This window comes from Podarcis muralis, chromosome 5 (genome assembly GCF_964188315.1).
Source record: "Podarcis muralis chromosome 5, rPodMur119.hap1.1, whole genome shotgun sequence".
NCBI lineage: Eukaryota > Metazoa > Chordata > Lepidosauria > Squamata > Lacertidae > Podarcis > Podarcis muralis.
This window is the reverse complement of record NC_135659.1, coordinates 41,774,179-41,783,815: the sequence shown is the minus strand read 5'-3', so window position 1 is coordinate 41,783,815 and position 9,637 is coordinate 41,774,179.

The window sequence follows — 9,637 nt, the reverse complement described above, 5'->3', positions numbered from 1 at the left end:
CAAAAAGTTGTGCTTCACAAGCTGAGTTCAGATGCGTGATGGATGAAATAACAGCTGGTTGTGTTGCTTCCCAGCAGCCCCATAAGCTGCCTGTGACTACGAATATGCCTGCTCAGACATCCATCCGTCCGTCCTTCCCAGAGCTGTGTCTGAACCAACCCTGTAATGCCATGGAGAGCCAAACACAAAGTTCTATGCAATTTACAGAACTGTTGCAACCACCAGTTCTCAAAAGCAAAACCAGACAGAGGAAGTTGTGTTGTTTGAGACTGTCCATTGGCTGGTAGTGATCTCACAGTCAGGGAGAGGAGTGAGAAAATAAAGTGTCAGGAGAGTGATTTGTCAGTGAAAATCCCCCAGTATGTTACCCTGTGAAGAAGGAAGAGCTGATTTGGGCTTTGGGTCGGTTTAGTAAATCTAAAAATGTGTAACTCCACTTGTCTTTTATACTGAATCATTTTAAATAAAGGCTTACTTCAGCGGTTATATTTTAGAGAAGAAGAGGTGTTTATCAGAAAATCCTATCTCCAGCCTTTTACTTTCCGTGGAAACAGACGGCTTGCCTTGCCTCTCTGTAGGATCGTGATTATGACAGAGTTATAAATCATCTGAAGAAACTTTTGCAATACAAATGGAGGTTTGGGATGCATGTGACAAGCTTCTTCAGCCAGCATATCTCATGCACATGTGGAAAATAAACAACTACAAGAGACTTAACGAGCAAGAAAGACGAGAGAAGGTTTGAAGCCTTAGCTCTTGAAGGTCGTGAGAATTTTATTTCAGCAATGTACTTCACCTCAAAGGCCTTATTTCACAGTGGAGTCACCATTATCTTTAGCACCTTCCCCCCCCCCCCCCACACACAGAGCACTTATATCCCACACAGCGTAATAAAACTTGTCAAAATCAACACTTCACCCCTGTCATAATACCTCTCATCAGTGCTTTTTTCCTAAAAAATGTTTAGGGGCACTCTCATTTTCCTACTCATACTGAAATACTGCCCTGCAATGAGGCCAAACTTAGATTCACAAAATGTTTAGGGGTATGTGTACCCCTGCGTACCCCCAAGAAAAAAAGCACTGCCTCTCATCTCTGAAAGTAAACATCTGAAAGTAAGTACAATTGCAAAGGCCTGGTGGGACAAACACTTTCACCAGTGGAATGGACCCCAAATCAAAGGTGAAGTGGGCTCACTCATAGCTGTGGGACAGGAAGCCTTGAGACTTGGCTGCATCACGTACTTAAGACATATAGGCTTGGGTGGAAGGTGATTTGATCCTGCCTCCATTGACAACCTGAATGGTGCAAGTTCTAAACAGGAACTGGCCTGCCTTGCTGGGGGCCTTTGTGTACACCTCTGTCCCTATCTCTGATGTAACTCTTCAGGAGAATTTCTCTTTTGCCTCAGGCAGCAAAAGTGTCTCTGGCTGACCCCGTCCCATGACTCGGCTGCTAGGAGCAGGAGCGTATTTTAGGTGTCCACTATGCAAAAAGAGGCAAGCCGTGGAGCAGGAGCTCATTGAATATGGCAAAAGGGTGCAAGGTTTTAGCAGCAGACAGTGTGAGGCCTGATTTGGGGTGTTATAAAAGACCGGCAAATGGGTAACTATTTGTTTTATGATTACTTAATTCTCCAGCTAGGGGGATTTACTTGTGAGATTTTCTCCCCCGGGCACCTCAATAACTCGACTGGCCTTTTGTGGGGAGAGCACTATTTGTTACTCTGCCTCAGATGTATTGGGCCAGCCCTAGCTTATAGCCTGCCTAGAAGCCTCCTCTTCAGATCTCCCTTTAACACTTCAGGCTTTCTCCGTAACAATCATAATAATAGTGAACATCTGAACATTCATTTCCATCTCGCTGCCCCATTTTCCTGCTCCTATGTGAGTGTGGGAGCCTTTATGAAGCGATTACTTAGCTTTGTACACAATTAAACATATTGACCCCACACATTTTCACTGATCTTTTATGAGCCTGTGCTGAATCAAACACATCATTTCCCCATAAAATCACAACATTTTGTGTGTTTTTCTTCTTCTGAAGACCCTGTGGTTTGCATGTTAATTTGGGTATGCCCAAGGAGAAGGGGAGACGGATCAATGGGCTTAAATTATTAAAATTATAAGCATCTGTTAATGATTCAGTCAGGTGTTGTAAAACTTACAGTACATCAATTTGCTTACTATATTAATTTTAGTCATGCACCTTGACAAGAGAAGGAAAGGTGTGACACACATCTCTCTTCTCCTTTACTCACAGTGAATGGAAGTGATTCAGAAATACATAGCCTCCCCCCACACCATCCCGCTTTTTTAAGATTTATACTGAGTGGTGAGCAACTTAGAATGCAGGTGAATGGCAGGTCTGCATTATAAATGCCTGAGGTAACTATAAAAATATAAATGGTATAAGGTTATTGATTTTTTTCCTTGAGGCCACAAATTAGAAATGGCATGCTGAAGGGGGGGGCGGAATCACTGGTCTATTCACCCAATTTTAATTAAAACATAAATAAATCATTGTAGTCTCAGCACTTGCATATAAACAATGGGAAAAGATGGCATGCTTACAACAACGTGTCAGTGTTTTGTGACTAACGAGTCAGTGCAAAAATACAACCTAAATGGGAACCAGACTCCCAAACTAAATAATATCATATGCAAAACATTTCAGCCTATTACAGCAGAAGCCACTGAAACCACACATTGGGGTTTGGAAGAAGTTGGGAAGAGAGAGGATGATTTTGCAAAGTACAGCAGTACTTTAAAAAAAGTTAAACGCTCTTCTGACAAAAAAATTGTGTGTGTGTTGTATATCTTCCATGGAGTAATGGACCGCTATGTCCTTATAGCAAACAATAACCATATGCTGTGTTGGGTACAAAGTGTTTGTTGCTTCATCAGTGCTTAAGAAGCTTAAGAAGAGTTTTTGTTGTCATAAGCACTCTGTAAAGGCTTTTAATCAAAGCTCAAGGGAACAAAATATTTAATATGGAAAAACAACAATAACAACAACAAGGAGGTTGCATTACAGTATCCTCAAAGGGCTCCCTTGCACTTTGGGAGCAGGAAAGGCTGCCCTGTGACTTCCACTGGGATCTAAGAAGATGCGGAAAGAGCAGTAATATACATTCCCACTTAAGAAAGGGAGATGTTGAAGAAGATAAAGGTAGCAGGATAGAGCTGGAGAAGGTGCAGAAAAGAGATGTACCAAGCTGATCTGAGGGCTGGAACCAGATTGGTGAAGGCTGCTTGAAGGCATCTTGAACATTACCATGACTGAGATGGAGCTATGGAGAGATCCAAGAAAATCAAAAGCTGTGAAGGCTTCCAGAAGAATCAAGAGGTTCACACTTGCCCTGTCCATGTCTCAGTGTAGATCGTTTGAGTGACCAAAGCAGTTTTAGTCTCAAAGTGGATCAGAAGCCAGACTGGTAAGAATCCAGATAACATGTTGCTAAAACACTACCATACAGTCCAACACTTTGCTCAGAAAGTAAGATTAGATAGAGATATAGATAGAGATATAGATATAGATAGATATAGATAGATAGATGATAGATAGATAGATAGATAGATAGATAGATAGATAGATAGATAGTAAGTAGGTAGGTAGATAGATAGATGATAGATGATAGATAGATAGATGATAGATAGATAGATAGATAGATAGATAGATAGATAGATAGATAGATAGATAAAAAACAAGCTATACTATCTATCTATCTATCCATCTCACTACTATCACAGTAAAGCTATCCATAGCCATCAGCTCTGACCTTGTCTTCTTGACCCATCAATGTGCTTTCTAATTCTCTGGACAGGATATTTTGCAAAGTTAAGGGGAAACAGTGCAATAGAGTGCCAGCTGGCAGAGATCATTTACTGAGCCATTTTTGTACTCCTCCTAACTTCTTTAGTGCAGAAAAAGGGCCTGTGCTTACTCAAAGGCTACACACTAAGGTGAGACTGGCAGTTTTATGCTTTGTTTCTTTCATGCAAGGTTGTCTCAGCTGTTAAGTTATATCAAATGTATGGGAGGAAGGTCACAGGCCTGAGTGCCAAAGATTCATCAACAGGCCCCACTAAGCCCCATATCCCGGTTCAAATTCTTTTTAAAAATTCAAAAAGCCTTCTGTTTCCCAGTTGGAACGCTCCTCTAGAAGTGCCTCTAAAATTAAGCTTTAAAATAGAAATTTAAAATCCAGTAGAGTATCCCATCCAATTTGGGCACGACCATGACTGCCTCTTTGTGTTCTTCACAGCTGGTTTATTATTATCGTGATAGGGGTCGGTTTCCACATATAAATTCATAATGTAAGATACATGCTGCTGGTCCCCTGGACGGTTGAGTCCAGTCAAAAGCGACTATGGGGTTGGGGCTCTCATCTCGCTTTCAGGCTGAGGGAGCCGGCTTTTGTCCACAGACAGTTTTCTGGGTCATGTGGCCAGCATGACTAAACCACTACTGGCGCACGGAGGACCATGACAAGTGCCAGAGCACATGGGAGTGCCGTTTACCTTCCCGCCGGAGCGGTACCTATTTATCTACTTGCACTGGTGTGCTTTCGAACTGCTAGGTGGGCAGGAGCTGGGACAGAGCAACGTGAGCTCACTCCGTCACGGGGATTCGAAACGCCGTCCTTCCGATTGTCAAGCCCAAGAGGCTCAGTGGTTTAGACCACAGCACCACCTGCATACTTCTGTGAATATATTCTACAACTTCATTCATCCAAATGCCTTAGGTACATTCAAAGCATTTGGGCAATCAGAAATTTAACTTGTCTTGCTAATATTATGTAGGACTGGTATGAGTTGCAGAAAGGACATCCATTAATTATGCTTATTTTTTTTCTTTTAAGATTAAAGATACATCGAGCGTTCTTACAGGCCTTTTAACCTGGCAAATTATGGACTGTCCAGCCATTCAGCAGAATAAAACAAATAGGCCAGTGGAGGGTCCTATTGCTATCACAGCATAATCATGTGTATAAATATGGAGGGAACTGTGCTTATATGACAACATTGCATTGGAATGACATGTGGTTGATGGCAATGTAGGTTACATTGTATCGACAGAGGACATATTGATTAACTCAATCTATCTAAGTGGCAAGTACATCATCAGCGATTTGTCATTAATGTGGTATTTACAGTTATCCCTAGGGATTTACTTTATGAGAAATAGCATGTGGCAACAAAAGTAGAAATAAATTATGACCACAAAACATCTTCCTCTTCTGACTATAACACATATGCTAATTATTGTGGTCATATATAGATATATAGATATAGACCGAACAAAAGTGGCAATAGGTTTGGAACACAGACATGCTCCTAAGTTGCTCCCAGCATTGAACTATTATAATGTAATATGTGGAAGTGTTACTGTCTGTCTCATATTATGGCATGTTTAAAGCAGACTACTTCTGGACCCATGGGGCAATGCTCAAATTATGATGGAAATCCACAAGCACAAACCAACCTCTCCAATTTTTGCAAAAACTCCCAAAGTATTTTAAAAACAGAGCTTTGGGGGCTGTCATGAAAAGGTGAGGAGACCAGCCCTGCTCCCTTTAGCTCAAGCATGGGAGTAGCTTTGTGTTCCAGGCCTTCTTCACACACATTTCAAGATAATTTTAGACATGAGAATTACCTGGAGAACCTCCGCTGAAGGTTTGGAAAACTAAACTAAAAAAGATGCATTCTTTTAAAATTAACTTAAATATTCCATCTCTGAGGAAGACGAGAAATTAAAAAAAAACCACATATATAATGTTGAAAATTATCTACAATAATAATAATAATAATAATTTATTATTTATACCCCGCCCATCTGGCTGAGCTTCCCCAGCCACTCTGGGCGGCTCCCAATCAGTGTTAAAAACAGTACAGCGTTACATATTAAAAACTTCCCTGAACAAGGCTGCCTTAAGATGTCTTCTGAATATCAGGTAATTATTTATCTCTTTGACATCTAATGGGAGGGCGTTCCACAGGGCGGGCGCCACTACCGAGAAGGCCCTCTGTCTGGTTCCCTGTAGCCTCACTTCTCGCAATGAGGGAACCGCCAGAAGGCCCTCGGCGCTGGATCTCAGTGTCCGGGCTGAATGATGGGGGTGGAGACGCTCCTTCAGGTATACAATGCAAAGAGCACATTTGTATATCTCCACTAATAAGGAATTAGTGCAAAGACACTTTAGAAAACTGCTCAGCTTTGGGCTCCCATAAGTTGCCAGCAGGGCAAAGTGCCACTGTTGGGAAGGAAAGCACAAAGACTGCTTTGCGACATGCCTGTGGACACTTTTGCTTGGTCTTTTATGTGCTCCTGCTTGGCAGCAGCCCCATGTAAAACCAAATAAGGAGGAACTACTTTCAGGCTTGCTAACAATTCTTCCAAAGGGGAGGTCTTTCCCCCCTGCACTCTTCTGTCCCTTAGGAAGTTTTCAATAAATAAAGCATCCTCTGGCATTTGAAGAGTTAATTTGCTGCCATCTAGCGGCCCTCTAGTAATTTTGCAAGCTGTCCTTCGAAGTGCCCTGGAGACAGAGAAGGATCTGTAAAAGGTGTGATATGCTTTGGCATCACCTGTGCTGATACTATGGGCAGGAGGAGGAGGAGCACGCTGTCCCTGCAAAATTATTCGCCCAAGGATTCATGATCACTTTGTTGCTTGTTGGAAGCAGGTTTCTCAAGCACCTTTCAAGGAAAACCCGGCCTTGTTTCGTTTGGAGGGAAAGAAAAAACACCCCACAATTTGCTTATAGTTACCCTGTGCAAAGATAAATAAAGCAGACAGTATGGGATGGCATGCAAGGTCAGTCCAGCCTTGCAAGATAGTAAAGTGATCTGCTTCAGAGGGCACCATGTTGACGAAGGAAAGAATTGATTTTGAATGGTGCAGAAAGTCTTTTCTTAGCATGAACCTCTTAGTCTCAGGGTCATAGGTTAGAGCAGTGTTTCCCAAACTTTTTTGGGCAACGGCACACCTGTGTACTGAAAAAAAATCTCACGGCACACCACCATTAAAGCCCCGCCCCGTGACGTCAGCGCGCAGCGTCACGCCGGGAGGGACGCACGAAAGTGAAAGTTTTTTCCCTCCCCCTTGCCGGGGAACCTCCAAGCTTTGGGGGTGGGAGGAGGCAGCAGAGCGAGGGACTGAGGGACGGCGGCAACTGAGGCGGCGGCGGCTGTTGTGGTGGCGGCGATAGCGGGCGGAGGAGGGGGCGGCGGCGGGGCTTGAGGAGCCGTCGCCGGGAGTTGCTGCTGCTGTTGTTGCTGCTGCTGCCCGGACATGCCGGCCTCCTCCTCCTCCGCTGTCTCGCGCTCCTCCCTTTTGCACGCGCTGCCCCGCCGCTCGGCACCACCACCGCGGAGCCGCCCCCGGCTCGACGCGGATCCTCGCCGCCGCCGCCTCTCACCGCCCGACTCGCCCGCCTCCCTCCCACGGCACACCAGCCAATGTCTGACGGCACAGTAGTGTGCCGCGGAACACCGGTTGGGAAACACTGGGTTAGAGACCCATGTGGGGCAAAAAGACCCCTGCATTGCAGGGGGTTGGACTAGATGGCCCTCAGGGTCCCTTCCAACTCTACGATTCTATGAAAAGTGTTAGCACTAGCAAGGGGGCTGGGGGACATTTGGTTTCTGTTCTGAAGAGCGAAATGTATTGGACTTTGCGGCGGAGGCAACACTCAAGTATATTTCATATACTTAGGAAGACTAATTGAAGTATGCATCCAACTGATGCACACCTGTGTTAACTATCCTGCATACACACCATACGTTTAAAGCACATTATTTTCCTTCAACGAATCCTGGGAACTGTGGTTTACCCATTACAGAGCTACAGTGTCCATTACTCTTAACAAACTACAGTTCCCATGGTTTTTCAGGGGGAATTATGTGTTTGGGTGAAAATTAAAATTATTTGTCTTTTTTTTCTTTTTAATTAAACTGACTGCATTGTGTTGTTTTACAGTTGGATTTCCTTTTAAAGTCTCCATTTTCTCAGTGCCAGTTGTCAAAACTTGTTTATCCAGCTTCATGTAATGCCTTTCAATATGACCACTCGGTAATCATAAATCTCTGCAACTAGCTTGTTCAGTTTACCTGAATTTTTGTTACCAAAACATTCTAAACAGCCTCACATGGCACTTACAAGTTGTATTGCATCTGTGCCTTGTTTTTTTTAGATATCTGGTTTCATGCAAATATTGCAGCTTTCTTTCCCTGCAGTGCAGGGGAAAGCTATCTGTGGGGAGTGAATTGTGTACTGCGGCAAAAGGCCTCTCTTTTCTATATATATATAATTTGAATTGATTTTCAGTTAATAACTTTTAACCTCCTGAACCAAAGAGTCTGTTGCATGGTACATGCATCAAAGCCTGGATGATAGGCTGGAAACTGCTTTCCTATGTGTCTTCACATCCAGCTGCACAATCCTGGTACCTGCTGAAGATCTAAGTGAAGATTTGAGATGCTAATTGCTGCTTCTTTTTCTCCAAATGGACTAGTTAAAATCCTACAACATTTAAACAATTTAGGCAAATAATGTAGCTGTTCAAAACAAATCCCTAGTTTGAGCAAGCCAGTAAGCCACAGGAAGAGAGAAAAGCCATCCTGTATTCTAATTTCAGTTTGATTCTCTGAGTGCTATTGCTTGGGAAGACAAAAATAGCCCAGTGAGAACTGAGCATGCTCTGTGGGCATGGAATCCTGACCAGCTATTAGGAGAGGGTGTAGAGAAATTGGGGGGGGGGGGGGAGAGAAAGGAATGGAGTGGAGTGGCTGGAACAATGAACAGAAGTACTTCACGTTATATATATTCCACCAACTCATTCAAATTATCAAGGTGGGGTGCAATATTTACAACACAAAACTCTTGCTCATATATTAATACTATCTGTTAGCTTTTAAGGTGCTACTAGACTTTTTTCTTTGCTGAAAAAGACTAACATAGCAGCTAGCTGCTGGTGGTAATCACATCTTTGAAAGATTGCACCCAAACAACACCATCCATGAACAAGAGGGAGTTATCAACAGACTTGGGGTAACTGAGATTGCAGAAGTACAAAAAAACCTTTAGGAAAACGCTTCTAAGACAGAGCTGGGAAATTTTTTCGTCCTGGCAGGCCAGATCTTTATTTCTCCCGCCACCCCTGCTTGTGGGCCAACGTTGACAGGTCGGCAGGGATATTGATCTGTCCACCACCTAACATCCTGATACTGTCTGCAGTTGACTGATAGGTAGGCAATCCCACCCGTCAGAGTTGTCCTTTGGAGTTGGGGTTATGGGTCTGTTTCACCAGTGAATTCCCTACTGGGAACATTTTAGCAAAGGAGATCCTAGCAGATGAGTGGAAGGTTCAATCTTGTTGGCTCCGAGGGTCTGCTTCACCCAAGCATTCTCCACAGGGAATGAGCTAGTGAATCGGTACCCAATGAAATTGAGCCCCACCTCCTTTCCCATCAACTGGGTGATGCCAGCTGATGGACAAATGGGCATGGTTTGGGGTAAATGGCTTCACAGGCCAGCTAGAAAAAGAATCTCCATAACAAAGAAAGGACAATCAAGGTAATATTCTGCTGTCCTACTGCTTTGACTGATTTACAATCAAGAATCACAATTGATC